Source organism: Lepidochelys olivacea (genome assembly GCF_965140295.1).
Source record: "Lepidochelys olivacea isolate rLepOli2 genome assembly, chromosome: 3".
NCBI classification, from domain to species: domain Eukaryota; kingdom Metazoa; phylum Chordata; order Testudines; family Cheloniidae; genus Lepidochelys; species Lepidochelys olivacea.
Window position 1 is genome coordinate 106,267,239 of NC_140413.1, and position 26,638 is coordinate 106,293,876.

At 42.9% G+C, this 26,638-nt stretch overlaps 1 long non-coding RNA gene across 1 annotated transcript; it reads right to left on the reverse strand.

The window, feature by feature from the left end:
• Positions 1 to 16,830: 16,830 nt before the first annotated feature.
• On the reverse strand, positions 16,831 to 23,620 carry LOC311518507. Its single transcript, XR_014711002.1, has 3 exons — positions 23,386 to 23,620; positions 18,657 to 18,760; positions 16,831 to 17,041 (listed from the first exon to the last, which is right to left on the reverse strand). It is a non-coding gene; the product is annotated as an uncharacterized lncRNA (long non-coding RNA).
• Positions 23,621 to 26,638: the final 3,018 nt, after the last annotated feature.

Below are 26,638 nucleotides of genomic sequence, written 5' to 3' on the forward strand. Positions count from 1 at the left end.
TTCCCTCATTCTTGATAATGTTGCTTACACCCAGAGTCTGAGCACTGAAAACAAGTCAGTTACCAAAAACTGATAGCATTATGAGCTACCAAAAATTGATATTATTATGTTAATCATCTAATGTATTGAAGGCTTAAAAAGTGTTGTTATTGAATTAAAATGTGTGACTTCTCACCCAATTTTGAGATAGCAAAAATGCAAATTAGGGGCAAAAACTGTCTTTAGAATGGAAGTGAGAAATTATTAACAAGGAAATCTGCTTGTTTTAACTATAGCTTACCTGCTATTACAGTCAGCATTATGCCAAGTGCCTGTATATTGACTGACATTAATTAAATGATTTATTGGAATATATGGCCAGGAAAATTAAGTTGGCATCTCGCCCCAGAATTTTTAGAATCTGCAAAGACTTGTGACATGGTAACACCAAACAGCTTATAAAGTATCACTCTTTTTCCTAAAGTCTTTTTTAAAAGACTCCACTGGCAAACTCTGGAAAGAAATATAGCTGTTCATACCAATTTCAATGAAACCTGAATGAAAGAAGTGGCTCAGTTAATAAAGTTATTAAGTTTGCTTCCCATAATGTATGTAATTTGTTCTTAAAAATAGCTCTGTCATTATCTGCATATTTGATGCTTAGTATGTGGCATATTTGTTAGTGTATAAATGACAAGGCATGGCTATGAATTATTGTTACCTAGAAGGTACTTTTGAACTAAATTGATACTTTTAATTATTTAATTATTAAATAAATTCCTAAATTTGAAATTGTATTGGGTTGAATTGATGGACAGTCCCGCCATTTAATTAACACATAAAGCTTATAATTGGCATATCAAGTTTGACTGGCAAATTAATGAAGCATTTGTTTTAAGATCTATTGTTCTATACTGGTATTGAAAATACCTATCCAGAAAACATACAATATATTTACCACTGTGTTAAGATTTATCGTGAAAATATATTGGTTTATTGCTTTGACATAGATTTTTTTATAAAGTTTTAGTATTCTATGTCAGAATCATTTGTTTAGAAATTATGAACACTATTATCTAACCAACTTTATTTTTCATGCTGTAATTTCTAATGTTACCATAAATATTATTTTGGTTAATAAAATGTATAAACTTATAAGAATTCTTAGCTAAGTCAACTGAGATACAAACAACGGCAAGAAGTGTAAGATGGGTAAGCGATAAATTGAAAATTTCTTAACGAATATACATTTGATACCATATGTCACGTGTCATGCCCATATTTTTGAATGATCTCTCTTTATGGATCCTTACATCAAAGCTACACCCAAATATTGCTACTTCTTCCTTTATAACATGTCCTGTTTTCTGTCTGCTCCAGACTGCCAAAACTCTCATCCAGGCCCTTGTCATATTGAATCCTGACTACTTTAATTTTCTCTTCTTCAGCGTTGACTACTGCTACCATGCCCCTGCAATTTCATCCAAAGTGATGCTCTCAAATTCATCTTGCGTTCAGGTCTCTCCTGTTGTTCAGATTCCATCCCTTTTTCATGTAAACAATAAAATATAGGGCCTACATTGAATGGACATGTAACTCCTCATTGGGGATTGCATAAGGTATACATAAGGGTGTTTGTTTTTTTCTGTAAAAAGTGTAACCAGTGCCAGTTTAGAAGTGCTTGGTTGGTTCAGTGATGAGATTTCCCAACCCACCCACCCTCATCACTCAAACAAATAACCTCAGAAGTGGAAACACTGTTGTTTCTTCAAGACTAAAAAGAGATTGTATTGAGTGCAATACACTAATGGTAAGGGAAGAAAGGAGAATTATGTTAAGATTAAAATATGCTTTGTAAGAGTCACACATGTGTTGCAGTGAAAGTGTGCCACGCAGGCAGATGTAGTTGGATCCCTATGCTATCTAAGGTTAGAGACGCTAACCCCCAATTCAGGAAGATTCATAGATATTTAGGTCAGAAGGGACCATTATGATCATCTAGTCTGACCTCCTGCACAACGCAGGCCACAGAATTTCACCCACCACTCCTGCGAAAAACCTCTCACCTATGTCTGAGCTATTGAAGTCCTCAAATCGTGGTTTAAAGACTTCTATTCCTCGAATCATCCTAGTAGCCCTTCTCTGTACCTGTTCCAGTTTGAATTCATCCTTCTTAAACATGGGAGACCAGAACTGCACACAGTATTCCAGGTGAGGTCTCACCAGTGCCTTGTATAAGGTACTAAGACCTCCTTATCTCTACTGGAAATACCTCGCCTGATGCATCCCAAGACCGCATTAGCTTTTTTCAAGGCCATATCACATTGGCGGCTCATAGTCATCCTATGATCAACCAATACTCCAAGGTCCTTCTCCTCCTCCGTTACTTCTAATTGATGCGTCCCCAGCTTATAACTAAAATAAAGGAAGATATGTTAATCGTGTGCCTAACTTTAAGCATGTGCATAGTCCCATGAAGTCAATTCATTCAGTGACGGGATAATTCACATATATAAAGTTAGGATCATGCTTTAAGTACCTTACTGTATTGGGGTCTAAAGGGAGTGTGGGGAGAGGCAACCCTTGCTACATCTCTTAAGACAATGTAATCTATGTCCCCCACTCCCCTCCCGACACCCCAGTGCAGCCATCATAGTGCTGTTCAGCGTATTGCTGGAGACTTGGCCACTCCCCTGCCTCACCCAGCCATGCCCCTTCTTGTTTCACAACACTGCCATCAGCGCTAAACTGGGCTTCTCCTACCCCCCTCCCCAGTGCAACTGCACAGAGGTACACGTAAGTTTTCTCTTCATTTTTAAATGAATGACCGTTATTGAAGTCCAACATATATTTCTCCTGTCACTGCCCTCAAGCCACACTTCCCACTCCTCAGCAGTACTATCCTTTGCACACTAGGAATATCCTTAATCACCCTAGAACTAATACTGTTTTTGGGTGGCACAGAGTAGACAGATTTGCCCAAAAAGAATAATTCTGCTTACATTTTGCACTGCTTCCTGGACTCTACTTCTGGAAACCTCACTGAGCTGTGGAAAGGAGCTGCCTCACTGAGCTGTGTAGAAGAAATACCTGTGACAATCCAGCTGAAGGGAAGCCTCTTGAGAAATCAAAATAAATCCAAAGATAAACTAAAATCTACTGTATATTATCTGTGGCCAAGTGTTCAATGACATATTACTGACCTTTACCTGCCCTCAGTGCTAATGTTCCTGTTATCTAGCACTGAAAAATCTAACAAACCAATATGGCAGCCTTAGCAGAGCAGGAAGTTCCATGTGGGTATGGTGTGTCTCTCCTGTCAAAGGTGTGTTGACTGCTTATGCCCAGAGACCAGAGGGTAGCTATCAAGTCTGAGACTGCAAAGAAACAAACCAAAACCTTAGTGATGCATGTAATCACAGGGAAAGGATGCAAAAACCCCTAATGAAGTGAAATAGCCTTTGCTTAGCTAACCTACTCAAATGTCTTGGGCATGTGACTCACTTGGGCACACATTCTGGAACAAGATGATATCTCAGACATGCAGGATCCTGAATTACAACACAAAGTCATGTGTGCTGTAATTAGCGTGAATCTAGACCCTTCTTCCTGAATGGCACCTTTATAGTGACAACCATAAACCAGGGACACCATAAGTAACCCTGAATCCCTTGTTCCTCCTCCCACCCTTAATTATTGAGTATAAAAGGGTTGTATAGCCTTTGTTTCAAATCAGATAATTCCATCATCTTTTTTATTTTGTAGCAATATTTTTTCTGCGCTACACAGCTGGGGCTCTGCCTGCATTTGGCTATTTGATATGTGGTGTAATTTGTGTCGGCAAAACCATATGCTGCCCTGAGCTACAAAGCAAAATTTTCATTTAGTAATCACTTCTAGTCTATTTTTTGAAAGGACCTATAGCCTGATCCAAAGCCCAGTCAAGTGAATGGGAGTCCTTCCATTAATTTCAGTGGGCTTTGGATCAGGTCTTTTTAGAGAGCAGCAACATCAGCCTCACAAAGCCATTATAAACACTGGAATACAACTCCTTACAAGGTTTATCCCTAAAGGTTAAATGCTAGTACACTGAAATATTTCTGTTACAAACTTTTAACTGTATTCAGATTTCTTTCCTATTTGTTTTGATGACCACCAACACATAACTACAGCAATCAGGTTTCAGAGTAACAGCCGTGTTAGTCTGTATTCGCAAAAAGAAAAGGAGTACTTGTGGCACCTTAGAGACTAGCCAATTTATTTGAGCATAAGCTTTCCTGAGCTACAGCTCACTTCATCGGATGGATCTTTAGTTGGATTTACAGTGCTCCCTGCTGGATCCTGTGGAGATTGAACATTCTTTAAGCTTGAACGTGGCTTTAAGCTACTGTCTGGCACATTTCACCTTTTATGAATCACTAAGTTAAACAAGTCCAATGTAAACAGGAGTGATGGGCTAGACTCTGACCTCAGTTACCCACATAGAGCCTTAGTGACTCAGTGGAGTTGAACAGGTGTGAGTGCAAAATTTGTTTCACATCTGCTTTCCAGTAAGAAAATATCCATACTTAAGGTATTTTTATTCTTTGTGATTATAATCCATTTTCATTGAGCTGCATACATTTTGAAATCTGTTTCCATGCCACCAGCACTTATTGGAAGCTTACTCCACTGTCACTCTCATTATCTGTCTCTGAGGGTGGTCGGCAATGCTCTATCAAAGCTGTTTTTCAATGGCAAATTGTTTTTTTGCCTAAACAGATTTTTTTTCATGATGAGTGTCTGCTTTCCATGGAAAATATGGATAAAAAAAAACAAAACAAAACACCTGAAAAACCAAAATATTTTTACTTGGCTATGCCACTGTGGTGCCTCCTGCAAGTTGCATCTTATACTTAGTCTCCTCTTGGCAGGCTCCCCAGCCAGATTTAATCTCTGTTGACACACCAGAGCCATGGGAATCTTATGATATTAGGGTTACTACCCCCCAGGATTGTCCTGGAGTCTCCAGGAATTAAAGACTAATCTTTAATTAAAAAAAAAGAACAGGAGGACTTGTGGCACCTTAGAGACTAACAAATTTTATTAGAGCATAAGCTTTCGTGGGCTACAGCCTACTCTGAAACCTTTAATTAAAGATTATGTCGTGTGATGAAACCTCCAGGAATACGTCCAACCAAAATTGGCAACCCTGTGTGATAGCTTTTTGTGTAGGCTTTTTGTTCTCTGTTTATACACTGTCTAGCACAACAGAATCCTGGTCCTAAGTGATACTTCATCACTACTAATAATAATAATTAATAGCCATTCTCCTTTGATGTTCCAATGGATTTTCATTCCTAGGAGATACAAGAAAGGCTGATAGATATTACCACTAGAGGGCAGAAGACACTAAAAAAAGTTAAGGAATTTTGAGACACATGTAGGGGCAAATGTTGCCACTCTGCTATAGTCAGCGCCCTAAGCTGAAATTCACCCTGTGCGGTCATAGGTGCTGGAACGGGCGGGGTAGGGGGGTGGGGAGAGTGCTGCCACACCCCCTGGCTTGAAGTGGTTTCCATCATAGACAGGATTAACAGTTTGGGTCAATGGTTCTCAGCTCGCCCACTATAAAAATTGTTCCAGCACCCCTGTGTGCAAGTCCTTGTGTGGGTCCCCTGCACCCGAGTGAGCTAATGCCTTTCTAAAACCTTGATCCTAAAAACACTTATGCATAAGAGTTGCCTCATTTAGTTCAGTGGGGCCCCTTAGGTTCTGCATGTGCCAAATGTCACTCAGGTATGTAAGTCTTCGCTGTACCAGGGCCTACGTGTGTCTGGGCCATTTCAACTTCTCTAAACTCAGCTCAGCTTCAGAATCATCAGAAAAAAATCACATCCAGCTGAGATCTGAGAGAAGATCAACCCAGCCCTGAAAACACACAGGAGATAGAAGAAATATTTGTTAAAAATGAAACAAGAGGTTTATTTTTAAGAAAATGTTTTTGAGAAAAATATTTTAAGAATATTAATATTAGAAAAGATTTTAAAATTTTAAAAATGACATTAATAGACTAATAGATTTGAAGACCAGAAAGGACCATTAGATCATTAAGTCTGACCTCCTGCATGACAAAGGCCATTCAATTTTTTGATATTGTAAGGTGCAGTCTCTCTTTCTTTCTCTCTGACCCAAATGACTGTTCCATTGTGGATAAATTCTTAAGTAACCATTGGGCCAGAGAGAGAAAGGACAAGATAGTGAGACTGACTTTGAAGTCCAGTGGCTAGGGCACCCACATGGGAGGTGGGAGACCCTGGCTCCAGTCCCCTGGCTCCAGTTATTCTTTCATTATTTAGCCACAGTGGAACAGGTCCAAAAGGAGAGAGTGAGGGAACCCCAACGTCAGAATGTGCCATAGCCCAGTGACTGGAGCCCTGCCCACTCCTGAGAGGTAGACAACCCCTGTTCAAATCCTTTCTCCCTGGTGGACAGAGGGAGGGTCAGGGGGAATTGAACCTGGATCTCCCGTGTCCCAGGCAAGTGCCCTAACCAGTGGACTAAAAATTCTGCTGCCTCCTTTGGCTGTTTTGTGTGGAGTGAGGCAGGTGCCTAACTTCTTCCCAAGAGAAGTGGACCAAGCACATAAGCCACCACACAGCAGGCAGTGCGTTCCCATTCATGGGTCACAAGCACAGCTGATACTTCCCTGCAGCCCAGACATAGCTGCCTAGCTCAGTGAGAGGAATGGGACTTAGCACACACCCCTCTTCTCGACATTTCCCATTGGCTACCTTAGGTGTCTCCGCACCCAGCATGTTGGCTTTTGTGGCCTGCGTTATAAGGCACCCACCTTTCCCTATTCGTTGTATAGGAGCCTTGGCACTGAACTCAACTTTGTGGATCACACTATGAGTCTGTGATTTTTCAGCATTGCACTTAGCATTGCAACATCTGAGTCCCTTTGTGGATCCGTGCGTAAGTATATTACAGCTACGCAGTTACCTTGATCAACCCACTTGCAATTTCATAAAAGAATGAAATCCAGTTTGTTTGACAAGACCTGTTTTTCGTAAGAGGAAGATATTTGGGAGACCGGGACCTCTTCACTCACGCCAACCCTGACTGTTCCTGTTCCTGTAATAAACAATGAGATATCAGCACCACACTTGTGTAGAATGGGAAGGGAGAGGAATTATCTTTATTGCCATTACTGGTAATCAGTTAGCATTGCAATGTATGTATACTCAAACATAGTGGGGTGCTAGACACAAATGAAACAGTCACATCTTCCTGGTCTCTCTCTCTCTCTCTCTCTCTCTCTCTCTCTCTCATTTACAGATGGCAATTACATTGAAGGTACAGTCTGATCCGTTGGGAGAGCAAGATCACAAGAGACTTCAAATGGTCATGCACTGACAGATGGGACAATATAGACTGGGGCAATAAAAAATATTTGCAAAACAAATGAAAGATCACATTTCTCCATGACGACCCCTCTACTGTAAACATAGAAAAAGAGGCCAGGTTAAAGCACTATCTAAAAAGCAATTTGGCCAAAAGAACATATGGCCAAATAGGTAGGCGTTAAACACACAGAGAGATCATTGTAAATTGTCTCATGCTGCATCCCTGCTTCTGCCCCTTTGGGCGCCTTTCATCTCCATAGGTCATGTCAGCATCAGCCTTGAGCTACGAGCAGTGCAGAGTCATCCCAACACATGGAGCATTGGGGAGCCTCCTGCTCTAGGGAGGTAGAAAGGCCCTCACAGGTCACAGGTGTGCAGAGGCTGTGTATCCACTGCTATACCCCTTCCCCAAATTTGGGGTGGTTGGATCCAGGGTTTTTGGTTTGGGACCATTTCTATGCACACCCAGTGTATAAGATCCTCCTCTGTTCTCAGGCCTCTGAACAAGCATTACAGTGTGTATTAAAGATAGAATCGTGGCTTGGATCCTACAGGTCTTGGATTTGGTGAGGAATTTAGGTCCAAAATGTAGCTTCTGTAAAAATTAGAACACAATAAAATAAAAAAGGATGACGATTTACAAACCCTGAGCTAAACAAAAATGTTCTCACAATTTCGCTCTCTTTTTAAAATTTCAGTGCAAATCACTGTAGAGTGGATTTAAACATTGTCTTGCAGTGCAATGTGGCACTAGTGCCAGGAAATGAAAGTGACTATAAACAGAAAGTGAATCTGACCTAGCTAGACATTTATGCCCTGCTTATCTCTATAGTATCTGAGCACTGGTATCCTGGCTAATGCGGTTGGCCACATGGTTGGGAAATGTGGAAAGCAAACAAACAATATAAGTGTTGAAGACTGTCAGATATTTAAATCTCTTTCACTTTTAATACTCTACAACGAGCTCCATGAAGGCACCGGGATCTGCCTCTGTTGAGTTCATTGAAAGATTCATTCCAAGATTCATTGCAAAGCCTAGGAGGGTAACTCCTAACGTGAGTAAGAGAGTGACTTTTAGTGATCTCAGCAGTGTACATTTAAGTAAGAGCCTTAGGCCTTGGCACTAGGGTTGGCAGGCGTCCAGTTTTTGACCGGAATGCCTGGTTGAAAAGGGTTCCTGGCGGCTCCCGTCAGTGTCACTGACCGGGCCATTAAAAGTCTGGTCAGTGGCACAGTGGGGCTAAGGCAGGTTCCCTGTGTGCCCTGGTTCCGTGCAGCTCCCAGAAGTGGGTGGCATGTCACTGCAGCCCCTAGACAGAGGGGCGATCAGGGAAGCTCTACATGCTGCCTGCACCCCCAGCGCTGGCTCCACAGCTCCTATTGGCCTGCAACCGCAGTCCATGGGAGCTGTAGGAACGGTGCTTGTGGGCACAGGCAGTGCACAGGGCCCCCTGGCCCCTCCACCTAGGGGCCGCAGGAACTTGCTGGCTGATTCCGGGAGCTGTACAGAACCAGGGCAGGCAGGGAGCCTGCCTTAGCCCCACTGCGCAGCCGACCATGAGTTGCCTGAGGTAAGTGCCACCCGGCCCGCCCCCACACTCCAATCCCCCTCCTGCACTCCAACCACCTCTCCCAGGTTGGAACGCCCTCCTGCACCCTAACTCCCTCCCAGAGCCCGGACCCCACCCCCTGTCCCAGGTCAGACCCCTCCCACACCCTAACTCCCTCCCAGAGCCCACACCCCAACCCCCTGTCCCAGGTCAGACCCCTCCCACACCCTAACTCCCTCCCAGAGCCCACACCCCAACCCCCTGCCCCAGCTCTGCACCCGCCCTGCACCCTAACACCCTCCCAGAGCCCACACCCCTGCCCAGCCCTGAGCCCCATCCTGGAGCCTGCACCCCTCACCCTCTCCTGAACCCCAACCCCCTGCCCCAGCCCTGAGCCCCTCCTGCACTCCAAACCCCTCATCCCTGGCCCCATCCCAGAGTCCACACCCCCAGCCAGAGCCCTCACCCACTTCTGCACCCCAATCCCCTGACCCAGCACAGTGAAAGTGACTGAGGGTGGGGGAGAGCAAGCGACGGTGAGAGGGGGTATGGAATGAGTGGAGGCAGGGCATCTTAGAAGGGGCAGAGCAGGGGCGGGGTCTCAGAGTAGGGGTGGGGCAGTGACTTTCGGTTTTGTGCGATTAGAAAGTTGGCAACCCTACTTGGCATTGCTAAGACTTACACATGCTATGATAGTCCACTAAATTCAAAGGGACTGCTTATGTGCCTAAAATTAAGCATGTACATAATTCCTTGCAAGACTGGGGCTTACGGGCCCTACCTAAAGGAACACCATCATGGTTAAAATCATATATTTAAAAGCAACTTCCTCACCCTTGTCTCCCTGATTGTTGAGACCAAATTCTTTTTAGTATTGTAATTTCCCTTTTTTATGATAATAGGAACAAAGCAAACATAAGAAAATTTTAAAAATAAAAACCCTGCCAAAAACATCATTAGAATGCACTATAATGAGACTTGTGATTCACGGCAGTATCGAGCTGACAATGCCCAGATAATAGCACTGATACTTATCAGCTGTGCTGCACTGCAAAACACTCTTTGTTATGCTCTCAGCAGAGCTGCGTCTATATTATGACTCACCCTTTTATACACTGAAAAATGAGATCCTTGCAAATCAATACACAATAAGGGAGCAGCAGTTATTAACTAGAGTCTAGCTAGATGGGGCCCAAGGTAGAATACCTGATCTACATCCCCACATCTCTCGTTTGGATCCTGATCTCAGTGTCCTGACTAAGGCTGACTGGGCTGGAATCAGGGCCGGCTCCAGGCACCAGCTTTCCAAGCAGGTGGTTGGGGCAGCATTCAGAATGGGGCGGCCGTCCGTGTCCCGCGGCGGCAACTCAACGGCAGCTCCGCTGCTCTTCCCGCCGCGGCGGTTTTTGTGCCGCAGCTCCACCACTGTTGCGGCTGCAGCAATTCGGCGGCGACTGCTTGGGGCGGCAAAATTGGTAGAGCTACCCCTGGCTGGAATGGAGCAGCAAGCCCCACCACCTTCCCTAGACCACAGTTATAATTCAAGGATATATTTAGGAATTTTTTTCGATTTCTAGGATAGCTAAACCCTCATCTTGTGAACTCGATGAGACTTGAATTTCCCTAGGTAACAAGACAGTTATTGTTCTCTTTGAAGTCACAGTTTCTCACAATACGTTCCAGCGAAGGAAAAATACTATTGGAAGTGAAATAAACTCCTGCTGGAGAGACAGATCATTGACAGCTTCCATTATTTTATGGACATGTTATATCAAGCTGAGCCTTTGCCATCTGCTCTGCCCCCTAATTGTAAATGCAAATGGTAAATTACAAATCACAGGAACATCTAGAAGATAAAAATGATTTAACTGTCTGTATATGTCCCTCCAAAAATGAAGACTGCACCAAAGATGTTCTTTCTCATGGTTCAGACACAAATCAGGAGGAAAACTGTTCACACCAGACAGAGTAAATTTCCTGCCTATCGAAGTTTTCTTGAACAAACTTGACTCCAGGAGAAGGTTCAACTGTATTTATATTAAAATATGTGAGTTTTATGTAAAGACCATCTCTAAATATCTGGCATGACCTTTGCAGCTTAAGCAATAAGGCACAATGGAATGTGAATTATTTAAGGGATAATGGCTTTTGCAGGTGACTGAATGCCAAAGCAAGCTGTGAAATGTTTGATAAGCACAAAAGCCATTCATTGCAAATATGCCCTGATGCCATGGGAAGTTCTCTTATTAGATTAGAAGAAAGAAAGAAAGATTCAACAAATGACAATATCAAGAATGTATTTTTTTTACCTGGTGAGGATTTGAAAAATCTGTGCTACTTCTTTCCCAGACTTTGCAGTAATGTTCTTTTGCAGAGTGGAGATGTGAATACTTTTCTGAGGGCACATAATGGTGAGTGGTCTATGTGGAAAAAAGTGCTGAGACTGGATACACACACAGGGGGTCACTAAAGAGAGGGGAGCAATAGCTCAGTGGTTTGAGCATTGGCCTGCGAAACCTAGGTTATAAGCTCAATTCTTGAGGGGTGCCATTGAGGGATCTGGGGCAAAAGTTGGGGATTGGTCTTGCTTTGAGCAGGGGGTTGGACTAGATGAGGTCCCTTCCAACCCTGATATTCTATGATAAGTTTCATCATCTGTATAAGGCTCACATTTAATTTTTCTGTGCTGCCATTGACTCAGAATCCTTCTATTGATGCACAGCTTTTAAGGAGTCCTCCTCATTGCATTGTTAAACACAAGGCCAAAGGCCAAATGCCATCTGCGCAACACAATATGGATCATTACACTATAATACAAATGTCTCATTTTCAAGATAAAATCACATTTCTGATGTGTGGCATAGATCTGCCATATCCCATCTAACTGGATTCATTATAGCAATAATAGGGAAGCATTAGATTTATAAACAGCATGCCTATTCCTTATTTATCGACTTTTGATGCTAATGAAAATTGAAATAAAACAGGTTTGGCTGCATAAGATACTTGCCTTTTTCTCTTTGACCAGCTGATGATATTAGGGATCTTGAATCATGATTTAGGTACAGTGTAGTATTAAAAATATAGGCCCAGCTCCTCAGGTGCTGTAAATTGGTGTAACTCTATTGACTTCAATGGCAGTATGCTGATTAATATCAGCTGAGGATCTGGTTGCCCATAACACAGGTATGTAACATCCGTCCAGTTTTTTGACAGATCTGTGCTTTGACGATGGCAATGTACAACACAGTCTATATACAGCCACTCTTGCACACGTACATGATGACTAACTTACATTTATCACATGAGCCTTTCAGGAATGATAGAGAATACATGAGTTCTTGCATTCCTCCTCCTGGGTGAATGTAGGTATACTGAAGGATCAGCTCTTATAAAATACATGTCTTGTGTTAATGTTTGCTCTTGGGGAGGGTTGTGACAATTGGAGAGTTTCTTCTCAGTCCTGAACATAAATGTCATAATAGAGATTAGGCTTTGTGTGGGTCGGCATGCCTGTTTTCATTAGTTAATGGCAATAAATCAGTTTGCAACATTTTGCTTCAGGCTGAAATTAGAACTACGAACAGAGCCTGAGAACTCTTTTTCAAAACATGTTTTCAAAAACAACAGAGATGCTAATTTACACTATGAATGTCATGTGCTCATGTAAACTCAAACAACTGGAACAAAACTGGAATCCTGTTAGTCTGATAGATTAATGGATGTACATTTGTGAGGCAGCAATACTCTTCTGTCCTGCACCTGTTCAAATCAATGGGAAACTTTCCATTGACTTCAGTGGGCAATGGACCAGGTTCCTAATGAATGAAGACATCATAAAAGTGAGGCACTTTATATATAAGAATAAAATAACCCTTAAACCCTCCAAAGCAATCAGAGAAGGCAAAGTAATTGAAATATATAAATATACATCAGTTACTACTATTAGTGACATTTTGTTGCTGTATTAACTAAGACTAAGATAAGGTTGCAACCTGGAACTGGGATACCACTGAGCCCTCTGACTTACCAACCTGGGATCCCTCTCACACTGTGATGCTGTAACAAGCTGCAAATCTCTCCAAGTACTGTATTTAACACAGACTTCCACAGGCAGGGACCCACCCAACTAAGTTCATGAATGCTTTTGGCAGCCACTCATACACCAACAATAGAGAGGCTCCAGCCAATTCCCCACAGCAATCACAGCCTAGGATGCCAGAGCTGTATCCTCTTGCTCTGGTCAGAAGCCTGACCAGTGTACGTTTATTACCCAGTCCTCCCATCCCTCAATGTGGAGACGACATGACCAGGTTTTTTCCTGAGCAGATTTCCCAGGCACTTCAGCCAGAACACACTGCTTTAGGTAAAATATAAAACAGATTTATTAACTACAGAAAAATAGATTTTAAGAGATTATAAGAAGTAAGCGTACAGATCAAAGTTGATTACCTAAGAAATAAAAGTAAAATCACAATCTGAGTTCTATAAACTAGACAGGATTTGAATCAAGCAGTGTCTCACCCTGATAGTACAGTTCCTTCAGACACAAGCTGGGATTCTCCTTTCCAGCCCGAGACCATCTCCCCAGTTCAGTCTTTGTCCTCCAGACATGTTTACAGGTGTTGAGTTGTGGGGGGAGTGAGGCCAAATGATGATGTCACTTCCCCTCCTTTTTAGGTTCCTCCAGCTTGCTGGAAAGATCTTTTGTTATGACATGAGTCAAACAGTATCCTTTGTCTGCATGCTCCCTCTGAGAAGCCTTCATTGTATACAGATCCTGTGGTAGCCCTTGGCAGTGTGGATTCCCCTTAATGGGCCATCCACGCAGTCTGGCTGCTCCACTGTTGTACCTGAAAGGTTGGTTGTGGGTGTTCCCAGCCTCACAACATATTTCAGTAACACACACATAGAAAGACTTCATAACTTCACATACAATGGTAGCACATACAATCCAACAGGATATTAATGTTCAACAGATCAAGACTTCTAAAATGATACCTCACAAGGCATACTTTGTACAAAACCTATCATAATTATATCACCATGGTGAATATGGGGGTGCCAGGGTGCTGCTTTGAGGCACAGCGTATCACAAAAGTTATAACTTTATCACAGATATGTTAGTTATAACAGGGGTTCTCAATCTTTTTCTTTCTTAACACCCCCCCCCCCAGCATGCTATAAACCCACCATGGATCACTTGTGCCACAACAACTGTTTTTCTGCATATAAAAGCCAGGGCCAGCGTTAGAGGGTAGCAAGCAGGGCAATTGCCCAGAGCCCCACACTACAGGAGCCCCTGCAAAGCTAAGTTGCTCAGTCTCTGGCTTCAGCCCCAGGGCCCTGGGCTTCAGCCCCATGCAGTGGGGCTTCAGCTTTCTGCCCTGGGCCCCAGCAAGTCTAACTCTGGCTCTGCTTGGCAGACCCCCTGAATCCTGCTCGCAGCCCCCTGGTTGAGAACCACTGAGTTATAATAAGACTGATCTGTTCATAGACACAGATGATAGAACAGCCTATCAATAAGGTTGACTGGCACTTCATATTACAAGACCCTGTTTTCAGTTGCTTATATCTTTGCCAAATTTTATCCATTTGGGTTGAAATTTTCCATGCCGTGCCTCAGGCTGAATTGTTTTCAGAAAACTTCAACCAAAATGGTTTAGCTGTTTCCAAGGAAGAAACTAGTGAAAAATACATTGTTTTGCCCATGTGTAAAAATTCTGGCAACCTTTTCTTTGAGAAATTCTAGCGCTCTCAGGCTTTGGAGCACGGACTTGAACTTTGGCAGGGGGAGGCACTTATATCCAGGACATGCCTTTTGCTGTTCCTATGAACATCTCACGAAACTTGGCCAATATTAGCAATTTTCAAAGCAAATCTTTTAAATATGTGAATATTATTAAATAAATGGTGTTCGTCTGCCCTGCTAAGGAATGTACTTGGCAGAAAGATATTATTTCAGGTTTGGAGTGAGCTGTTAATGCAGTTAAAGCTCTTGTGTGGTTCAATATACACTTAGTATTGGATTTTCTGACCGTGATTTAAAGGCAATTACTGTCGACTTCAAACATGATGAAATCTGAATAATACATTCTCTATGATGATATTTCCAAAAGTGTATGCCAATAATAATTGAGCATTGATTTCATAGTGACTTTTGCTAGTAAATAATGAATACATAAGGGCATTTCTGAAAACTAAAGTATATTGGTCACTTTTGTTTCTCGGTGTACAACCTACAGTAAAACTTAAACCAGAATCTTTTGAGAGAGTGTCCAAGACAACTCTCCAAGCATGTAACTGCACAGCTAACCTGAAAGCTGTTGGGCTGATTCTTCATGTTAATCTCTAGGTGCATGGAATCAAATTCTGTTTTCGGGAGTCCTGTGCATGCATTTGAGGACAGAATTTGACTCATGGTATGTGGGTTACATACACATGCATTTCTCAGTCTCCTAAACTGATGTTATCATTGTGAAGTATTTCAGAAGTCATGTATCTGCACATCATAGGATAATGTGAGATAATGTCCCCATATATAGTAGTGTATGGCGTGTGGTACCTCCTTGCACTTTTTGGTGGCCCCGTCAGAATCTAAGGCCTAATCTCTTTAAAATAAGATTTTTACCTTTTATGGTTGTGAAGAGCACATATCAGATATGAACCAGTGCACTGCAGTCTTTCTGTATCAAATTTGGTCTCTTAGACTAGTGCAAATCTAGAGTAACCCTTTGAAGTCTACATAGAGCAGAATTAGGCCCACTGACTCAGCAGATTGACAGAAATAGGAACTCTGAGAGACATGAACTACCCCATTCATCACAGTGATGAGCTAACTCTGGAACATAATTTAAAAATCAACATCAACCATTACACAGATGATCATTTTACCAAAATATTTGATACTCTAGTATGAGTTTAATGCCATCACTATTTTTCCCAATCTAACCTCCTGCCATCAATCCTATGCATTAAGTGATTTTTATCAGTCCTTCTCTCAGACAAACTATTATTACACAATGAAAGTAGTGGACCATTCTTTAAAAACCAATTGTCTCCAGCTTTGGTAGCACATTTCAGATCTTCAAGTGTTCTTTATGTGATCATCTCAGAATCTGATACTTAGACGCATTCTGGAATATTGATGACGTCTCGTAGAACCCATAGGCCACAAGCAAAATGACAAATCCACTTTATAATATTGTGGGTAGAGAAACTTTTTAAAAAATTCATGAAAGGTAAAGGCTTTTTCTCTGAATTCAGGGTTCTGTGTTTCACCTATAACAGTTGACACCCACATTTATTTCTTTTTACATTTTCTAATGTTTTAGGGGCTTGGTGTGATTACTGTAAGGTACTTAGATGTTTCACAGTGAGGCCCATTAATGGACTGATTAAATCATGAATAGCGAAATCAGAGTAGGAAGCCACTTTCATTATATAATTTTAGTTATTAGTAATTATGATAATAATAATAATACCAGGGGGACAAATATAAACATGGCGTGAGCATGTCCAGCACCATTTATGTAAATGCAAATGCACCTGCTTATGCCATATGTGAATTTTTCTCAGAACCTTGACTCTGCATCTTGAGCAGATAAGTTATGTAAGAACTTTCTGCAATTATTTAAGCTTTAATTTTTAAATGTTAAGTCTACATATAAAATTCCAGATTCTTATTTTAATTACATCTGTGTGAGGGGGTAAAATTGTCATTATGCTATTGAAACCAATGAAGTTACTCCAGATTTAGACTGCTGCAACAGATCAAAATTTGGCCCATATTCTGTAAAAGTTTTCGACTCTTAAACAGGCTTTTTATTCATTTGCTTTAAAAAAAAACAAAACAGCATTTCACTTCAATTTTCCTATGTCACTACAGATATAAAATAATGGGTTTGGTCACTGGTGAACTCAGCATCAAGGTCTGATAATGCATAAGCAGTTTGGCTTGTAAATCTCTGGTCTCACAGGGATTTTTATTTTAAAAAGGAACCTGACACCATTTCAGTTTTTAACATTTTAACCATATTTATAAACCTGCTCATAGACAAACAGAATAAGTAAATCACTGTCCATTTCCTGCCGGACCTTTTCTGGACTGTGTCTCCTTAGTACCTGACAGATACAGAATAGCAGCTATTACATTCCAACCTCCCTTTTTTCCTGATAACAAGAGGCATATGTTTCTCAATCAAAGGCCATAACAGGTGTAAAAATAGTAAATGGACCTAAAGAATTGTGTTTAATGCATTTTTAATTCTGTCAGTGACCTGAATTTTATTGTGTGAGAACTAGGGATGTAATGGATTCCTGTTTGAACACAGATCTACTCAAATTGAAGCTATTTGGACTTGTCCATTCAGGATCCTACTAATATATAAATACTGGTAATAAATCAGTGCCTGATCTGACAACCCTTTCTAATAGAAGCAGTCCTAGAAGTTAATGACAATACTTGTGTCACAGAGTGTGGGGGTGTCAGGGCCCTGGACACCCCACTTCCTGCGATTCACCGTGACTCTCAGCCAGTCAGTAAACCAGAAGGTTTATTAGACAACAGGAACACAGTCTAAAACAGAGCTTGTAAGTACAGAGAACAGGACCCCTCAGTCAGGTCCATCTTGGGAGTAGGGAGCCCAGACCCTGGTTCTGGGCCTCCCTCCATTTTCCCAGCTAGCTCCAAATTGAAACTCCTTCCAGCCCCTCCCCTCGCCTTTGTCTCTTTCCTGGGCAAGGAGGCCACCTGATCTCTTTGTTCTCCAACACCTTCAGTTTGCATCTTTCAGGGGAGGGGCTCAGGCCATCAGTTGCCAGGAGACAGGGTGTTGGCCATTCCCTGTGCAGACCATATCACACTTGCCCTCTAGGGCTCTGCAACAATCACACACCTTTATCCCACCACCTAGATACTTAAGAAATGCATAGGGGAAACTGAGGCACCCACACAGTATTCAGAGAAAACATTAAAAACATTCCCACTTTGTCACAACTTGCATAAGAAAAGGCTGCAGTATTGGGCTTCAAGGAGCAAATTTTGCTCTGTTATCCAGATGAAGTCAATGGGGTTACTCTGAGTTTACCCCATTGCACCAGAAAGAAAAATTTAGTCCTATGTCTTTAATCCCTCTCTATGGATATCTATATATACAGCAAAAAATCATAGAAATAAGGTGAAGCCATATAAGAGAAATATCAATAATAAAATCATAGAAAGAAAGGCAGCCCAATATGTTATTCTTTTGGGGGAAGACACTTCCATTATCCCTTTAGCACCCTACTACCTCTCAGTTTTGAAACGGGTGAAATGTTTTTATTAGGGAATTAGTTTAGGGCTTTTATCATCACTCTGCTGGTTATTTGGACCCTTAGGCCTCATCCCTAGGTGGTCTTTTTGATAAAGGAGATGCTGTAGCATCCCCTTTGCCCAACCCTGCCCTATAGAGTTTTTGCAATGGGTTAGGAGGTGCAGTGACTTCTCTGACAGCTGGTTGAAGTTTATCTACGCCCAGCTCAAAGCACTTGTGCTATCAAGCCCTGTCCTTTGGTTCACTTCATTTTCCCTTCCCACTTGGCAGTGTTTTCAGTGCCGTGGACTTCTACCAATATTACATTTGTGTAGATTGTTTGTGTAGTTCAAGTCTTTTGTGCTGCCTTTTGTCCTTTATTCATTCCCCCTCCCAAGACCCTCTCTCAATTGTCTTTGAAGTTCTTCAAGTTACTAGGACATCACCTGTTTTGCCTCCCATGCTCTGTTGGTCTTGTGCCAAGAACAGCTCAGCAAGGCCAGAGAATCTAGCCAATTACTTATATCCTTATATCAGACTTCAATGATACCTACAAATAAAGGCAAGGCAAAGTTAATTTGAGTAGATAGAGGTAAATCCCACCTCAAAACATTTTTTTTGCTAACACTGCTAATCTCTGCTGCCTGCCCCACCCTAGTGCCACTAGCTTTACAAAGCTTTTTCTCTGTTTACAAATGTCATGCACTATGCAGGGGTGGGGTTAATAGCACTGAGGAGGAACAACTTTAGTGAGTACTAACAGAGTGTATGGTGGCTTCCTACCTGAACACGGTAAAAATTACAGCACCCTCCCTATGCCAAAACTCAGACATGCAAAATATAAAACAAGGGCCCCGTCCTGCTCTCTTTACTCACGTGATCTCATTGCAGTCTAGGGGACAGAGCCTCAGTTAGTGTAAAGTCTCATGGTTCTATTGAATCAACAGAGAGTAAAATTAAGAGAGATGGGCTCAGATTTTCAAAATAGCTCAGCATCTGCAATCCGGGCCAGATTTTCGAAAGGGTCCAGCTCCAATTTAGCCACCAAAACATGTGGTCAGATTTTTCAATGCACTCAGAGCATGCTGGGTGTTGGGCTCTTTTGAGAATCTGGCCAGTGGTGACACAATGGGAGTGGCTGGATGCTGAGCCATTTTGAAAACCTGGCCCTGGCTGTCAGTGCAGAGCACTGAAAACCTGGCCTGAGCTCTTTTGAAAATCTGGACCCAAATGTCTTTCAGGTGTTTAGGAAGGCGACACAAATGTTATTTACTTCTTACTTAACATTTTCTCTTTAGACTGCAAGCTCTTTGGGACAAGGCCTGTCTCTCTGTCATGTTTGTACAGTAGCACAATAGGGTCTTGATCCATAACTGGACTCTTAGGCATTAGTCATATAAATAATAAATATTAAATATGTGTTACTTTTCCACTCTATATCATGCCCCTCATTGGTACTTGCATATTTGGTGCCTCTTTAGGAGCTCAGTGCTGGGTGTGGTACGGGGACTTAAATATCGTCTGCAGTGCTGCAATGCAAAAGATCTGCAACACTTCAGGATGTGCTTCCCAAAAGCATCTAAGAGAGTCAGGCATCCAGCTTCCACTGAAATAAATGGGTGTTGGGCTACTTCCCATTGCATCCCATGGACCCCAGTTCTGTATGGCATCCGCCTACATCACTGTCCAGCAGGGCTCGAGGGACAGGTCAACATGTGCTAAGGGAGGAGCTGAGATGAGGCTGTTGCATCTGCCATTATTCAGGCCTATTGGCCTTTGCTTCCTGCATAGCCAGGGTTCAGCAACAGGCCCCGCTGCAGCCGCAGTGTGCCATAGTAGTAGCCATGGAGCAGCAATGCTGCCACCCCATGGCAGGGACCAGAGGATTCCTTCCCTTCTCCCACCTGACTCCTCTCTGCACCTGCCACCCAAGGCCCCTGTGCCATTCCAGACCACTCGGGCTAAATGTGGAAGGGAGCCATTATATGCAAACAAATTTGGTCCATTGTATGTAATGTACTTTACAGGACATATTCAATAAGCTCATGGACTGACTCCCAGTGTGCTGAAACTGATATGGTATGTGCACATTTATGTGGTTACCATAGTAAACAGAGACAAGGATTGATGGACTCCGGTTCATTTGTTGTTGGGCTGATAAGAAAGAGAAGTGTCTTACGTCATTGATGTCAGCAAACCATAGCATCGTGGCACTCTAAAACTTATCTGCTAGGAAAGGGACATGATTGTTTACTTTGACTTTTCCCCTCCAGCCACTATCATGGAGTGGGTTGCAGAATTCAAGCATAGGATGAGGGTTTGAATATGAATCTGGGTCCTCCCACCCTGCTGTACCGGTCCTGAAGAAATGCTCAGCTGTGCAGTATACATTTTGCTGGAAAACCAACAGCAGTGATAGTGACGGCAATGCAAATGAGTCTGAGTCTTGATTCCATGGATAAACTTCTATGAAAAGATTGTGGCTTAGCAGGGACCCCAGCTGCAAAAGGCAGTGCTGTCAAGACCACAGAGAGATTAATTCATGCACTTATAATGCATTAATCTAGAAAATGTATCATAAATTTGACTGGAGTTAATTGAGTGTCATCACTGGCTTCCTGAAAATAAGCAAGTGTGCAAACAGTGGACAAATTTACCATTAATTATTCATTATGAATATTTTATCTGACGGTGGTTCTATGGCCTAGGTAAAATGGTGGTCGCTATCCATCCCCAGCAGATAGGTTTCCATGTTATAAAAACACTATCACGATCACAACTAGCTCCCTTGCAGTCAACGTCAGGAAGGAGGCCATGCAGTGAATAAGTACAGAGACTGAACTATCCGCTGCCCCCTGCACGTGACCTCTCCAGAACAAAGCTGAGACATAATGGAGAGCTAAAATCATGGCAACCATTGCATAGCAAGATAGGACTTGCACTGTTGGATCAGATCATTGGTCCATCTATCCCATTATCCTGTCTTTGTCAATGGTCAGTGGCAGACAAGTCAGAGGAAGGTGCAAGAACCCTGCAGTAGGCAGTTATTGAAGAATCTGCACTTGTGGAAAGTTTCTTCTTAACTCCATTGCTAGCAGAGCTTGGTGCCTACCTGCAGCCCAGTCTCAGGCAACCATATCCAAGAGAAGGGAAAGGCTTCTGTCCACACCTATCTGGTCAGCATAGGTGATGCATGAGTCTTCCATTTAGGAGGCTTAAATGCAAGCACCGGAAGCTCCCTAGAAGTTGGGGGACCACTAGCATCCAGACCATGGTCCCGCCCCCTGAGACTCCACCCACACCCCCTCTCCACCTCCTCCTCCCTGCTCCTCCTCCTCCACCTCCTCCCTGCCTGCCCGCTGCTCACTCCTCTCTGCCTCTTCCACCGAGGCCCACCTGCCCACGCACTCCTCTCCATGGTGGAGAGAAGCGAGTGGCGGGGATTGCCCCAGGGGAAGAGGCCGAACAGGGGTGGGGTCTTGTGGCAGAGCATGGGCAGGCCCATGGTCTGGGTGCTTGTGGCCCCCCAACTTCAAAGGAGCTTTGCTTCTGCAGCTCCAAAGGCAGCGGGCTGACACACCTCCAAAGTGAGGTCAGTCTTTTTTGGGAAGGCTTAGTCTCCCCCAAGCCTCTGATACGAACCATCCATTACTCCTGGGGGAATTCTGCACCACTGCGCATGCACGGAATTTATGTCCCCCACAGATTTCTTTGCTTCCCCACAGAAAAATGACTTTCTGACAGGGAAACAAAGGGAAGCCATAAGAGCAGTCATGTGACCCTCACCAGCAGTATGTTTTGGGTGCCCAGAGCAGCTGGCAGAGAGGTAAATCACTGTGGGGCAGGGGGCAAAACTGGGGAAGACCCAGCTGGTGGCTCCTATCCGTGCCAGGCTCAGCTGCTAGTCCCGGCTTGGCTGGGGAGGACGGCACTTCCTCTTCCTCTGCATGGCATCTGGGGCCGGGTCAGACCCACTCACAGAATTTCTCTCCTGGCTGCAGAAAGCTCTGCAAACTCCCCCTGCTTCTTGCACCCATTGCTACTCAGCTGCAGGGGGAGGGATCCCTGTACAGGGAGCTGCCCCTCCCCCCATGCATCCAGACCCTCGCACTGAACTCCACCACCCCGATGAGCCACCTGCACCCGGATCCCAACCCCACTGAGCCCCACTTCTCCAACATCTGGACCCCACAGCCAGACCCCCCCATCAAGCTCTATCCCCTCCACACTCAGACCCCCTCCCTGCTGAGCCCCAACCACCTTCACCTGGACCTCCCTGCAGAGTCCCATTACCGTTGCACCCAGAACCCCCCAACAAGCCCCTGTGCATCCAGATTCCCCCTCCCCCGCACCCAGATCCTCCACTGAGCTGTCCGCACTCAGGTCGCCCCACACAGAACCTTCTCAACCCACACCTGGATCCCCCCACACTAAGCCCCTCCACACTTGAATCCTGCCTTGCTGAGCCTGCCTGCCCACACCTGGTGCACCTGGCATGGAGCGGCAGGGTCCTGGGGTGTTTCTGGGACAAACCCAGCCCCGGCACTGTGTCAGGTTTGGGTGCAGCCTCACCGCTGAGTCCATGTCCCAGAGTGGGAGCTGCACAGTGATCTCCCACCTCTGTGCAACCAGTGGCCTGTGCTCCCCAAAGCCATGCTAGAGCCTCCACATTTATCTGAAAAATAAAATTTGCAGAATTTTAAAACACTGTACACAAAATTTTTTATTTTTTGGTGCAGAATGCCCTCAGAAGTAGCCCATGCTGGTCAGCATCTCTCACTGGCTATTTTAGGTGGTTCCCCATCTAGCATTATGGTCTACGGTGCCTATCTCTCCCATTCATTGTATAGGAGCCTATACACCTAACTCAGGCTTTGTGGATCTTAGTGTTGTTCCTATGATTTTCTAGGATCCTAAATATTAGGTTCAGTGACACTGAGCATTTGCCTTTTTTCCACCAACACTTTCTACCACAATTCTCCGTCCATCCAGTTATACAGAACAAAATGGACAACAAGCAATTTAATCCTCTTCAAACATTATAACCAAAGCAAAGTGGAAGATATGAGAGAGGTATAATATAATACGCTATATATGATTCAATTGTACATAAAATGTTTATTTGGTGTAGAAGTGTATATTTTTAATATAAAGTTTAAATATAAAGATTCATACCTAAATTTAAAAAGTCCCTTTCTGGATCCCACCTGTTGTGAGGTAGAAACTGTGCCTTCTTTTATTTCTGGCGTGGTGAGGACAATTGTGGGTGCCAGTGCTTCCAAAAACAAATAATACAGTCAGTCTAATGAACTTTGAACCCTCAGCACACAGCCACAAACAGGCTGAATACATTTTGGAAGTGAAGAATCAGGGTAATTGTAAGGGGAGAGGAAGGCAACATGGGGATGGGTTTGGGTGGTGGTCAGGGGGTTTTGGAAGTGTGGGGGAGGATTAACGCTAAAGAGGCTGGGCTTATTAATGAATTTATGAATGTTAGAAATAAATATCCATATCTCCATATCTTAAATACCCATAAATCCCTTCACTTTGTACTTAAAACACTTTCATTTAAAGCCAGACTGCAGCCACCGTTGCAAGGCCTCCCCAGATCTTGGGTTCCAATGCATAGGGGATAAGTAGATGCTGCATGCATGCTACTCCTTCCATTGAACAGGTGAGTGTAGAAAGGAAAGGAGTGGGATACGCCTTGGCCCTGGTAACCTTACTCCAGATGTGAAGTAAATTACTGCATTTCTTTAAAGGGCACAATTTACTGCCCCACATTATGCTGTCTCAGCTCTTCTAGCTGACTCACAGGAGGGAGTAGTAGTCCCATGGAACCGGTGTCTGAAATGGTTCTCTATTCAATGGCTAGTGAACAGGAGCAGCTAACAGGGGAGTTTTCTGTGTAAAAGAGTGACTATGTGATTCTTGGGGGGTGAGTTTGTTGTCCTTAAGTTTGTTTGTTTGTTTGTTGTGTGCTTGCTGCTCTACAGAAGTATATAGTGTGGTCTGTTGGTTTGGAGGGCCATGTGCTAAGCCTAGCAGCCTGCTAGGCAAGGCTCAGCGCTTCTCAGTGAGGCTTTGATCCCTAAGCCCTTTAGCACCTATTAACCCTGAGCCAGGGGGCGGGGCTACTCAGGAAGAACAGGGGTTTAAAAAGCCAGTTCCTGAGTTGTCAGAGGAGCTAATGAACAGGAGGGAGTTCTCCAGGTAGAGGAGAAGGTAACCAGTTTTTCAGGGGGCCTTTAACTCAGGAACCCCTCAGTCAAATGATCCCAAATTTGGATCACTAATGCTACCCTGTGCCTCTATAATGGACACCAAATTTCAAAGCAAGCTAATTAATCATTCAGATTTTAGAACACTTACAAGAGCCAAGTTTTATATATATAAAATGGTGGGAATAGAAACCTTTTAGCTGTTTTTTCATGAGCAGTGTAAAAATGTGTATATTGTTTTCAATTTGGGTCCCCCAAAGATTTAATGGGTGCCATGTATTACCTTGTGTAAAACTTGACAGATTGAGACCATTTTGAGCTGCGCCTCATCATAAGAACATAAGAATGGCCATACTGGGTCAGACCAAAGGTCCATCTACCCCAGAATCCTATCTGCCAACAGTGGCCAATGCCAGGTGTGCCAGAGGGAATGAACAGATCAGGTAATCATGAAGTGATCCAAACTCTGTCGCCCAGTCCCATTCTGGCAAATGGAGGCTAGGGACACCATCCCTGCCCATCCTGGCTAATAGCCACTGATGGAGCTATCCTCCAGGAACTTATCTTGTTTTTTTGAACCCTGTTATAGTCTTGGCCTTCACAACATCCTCTGGCAAGGAGTTCCACAGACTGACTGTGTGTTGTGTTAAAAAATACTTCCATTTGTTTGTTTTAAATCTGCTGCCGATTAATTTCATTTGGTGACCCCTAGTTCTTGTGTTATGAGAAGGAATAAATAACACTTCCTTCTTTACTTTCTCCATACCAGTCATGATTTTATAAACCTCTATCATATCCCCCTGTAGTCGTCTCTTTTCCAAGCTGAAAAGTCCCAGTCTTATTAATCTCTCCTCATACTGAAGCCGTTCCATACCCCTAATCATTTTTGTTGCCCTTTTCTCAACCTTTTCCAATTCCAATATATCTTTTGAGATGGGGCGACCACATCTGCACACAGTATTCAAGATGTGGGCGTACCATGGATTTATATAAAGGCAGTATGATATTTTCTGTCTTATCTATCTCTTTCTTAATGATTCCCAACCTTCTGTTAGCTATTTTGACTGCCGCTGTACAGTGAGTGGATGTTTTCAGAGAACTATCCACAATGACTCCAAGATCTCTCTCTTGAGTGGTAACAGCTAATTTAGACCCCATCATTTTATAGTTGGGATTATGTTTTCCAATGTGCATTACTTTGCATTTATCAGCATTGAATTTCATCTGCCCAGTCACACAGTATTGTGAGATTCTTTTGTAGCTCTTCACAGTCTGCCTGGGACTTAACTAGTTTGATCTTTAGCTCTAGGCAAAAAAACAAATTATTTAGAAATATTTTTTAAAAATGGCTTTCTGGGGGCAGAGGGGGGTTTAAATCTCCTAAACTCCTGGCTCAAATGACTCCAAATCTGCATCTTTAATCTTACCCTGCACCCTCCTGAGGCACACCAAATTTCAAAGAAATCCTACTAAACACAGCAATTTAAAGGTCAAATCTAAGTCCTCTAAAACAGATGTCTTGATGGTATCTGAATTATAGCAGTACTGGTGTGTTGCTATAATGCAGGAAGCTGGGAGAGTAGCTTACATCATTGAGAGAGCATGTTTATAGACATAGTGGTTAGAGTGAAAAAATAATAGTTGTTATCTAACAATTCAGACTCCTGCAAGTACAGAACACAGTCACAAAAAACAAGTGTTATACAAGAGATAGGTATTAAATTACTCATTATTTTAAAGAGACATGGTAACCTAAATATGGCTCCAGAGTAAATGCTATAAAACAAACTTTAAAAAAATCTAAAACCAAGACAAATGTATACACAACTTTTAAAAGATGCCCAATGGAAACAATAAGAAAAGGAGTACTTGTGGCACCTTAGAAACTAACAAATTTATTTGAGCATAAGCTTTCATGAGCTACAGCTTTCTTAAACATTGCTTTGCAATGCTTCAACCCCAAACTTTGGAGCACTACATATATGTCAGTGAAACTGATTATAAACAAATGAAATTGTCCTTACTCATTTTCATAGTCAAACAAAGCAAAAAACACAAGGTAAACAAAGAGCATCAGCAGTGACCAGACCATTAGATTGGTAAAATACACATTGATTTTTGATGGTGAAAGAATTTGATAAGGAACATAAATACACATGCTGCAGATAGTTTGAAAACTTCTGCTCAGGGCACAGCATTAGTCAAAA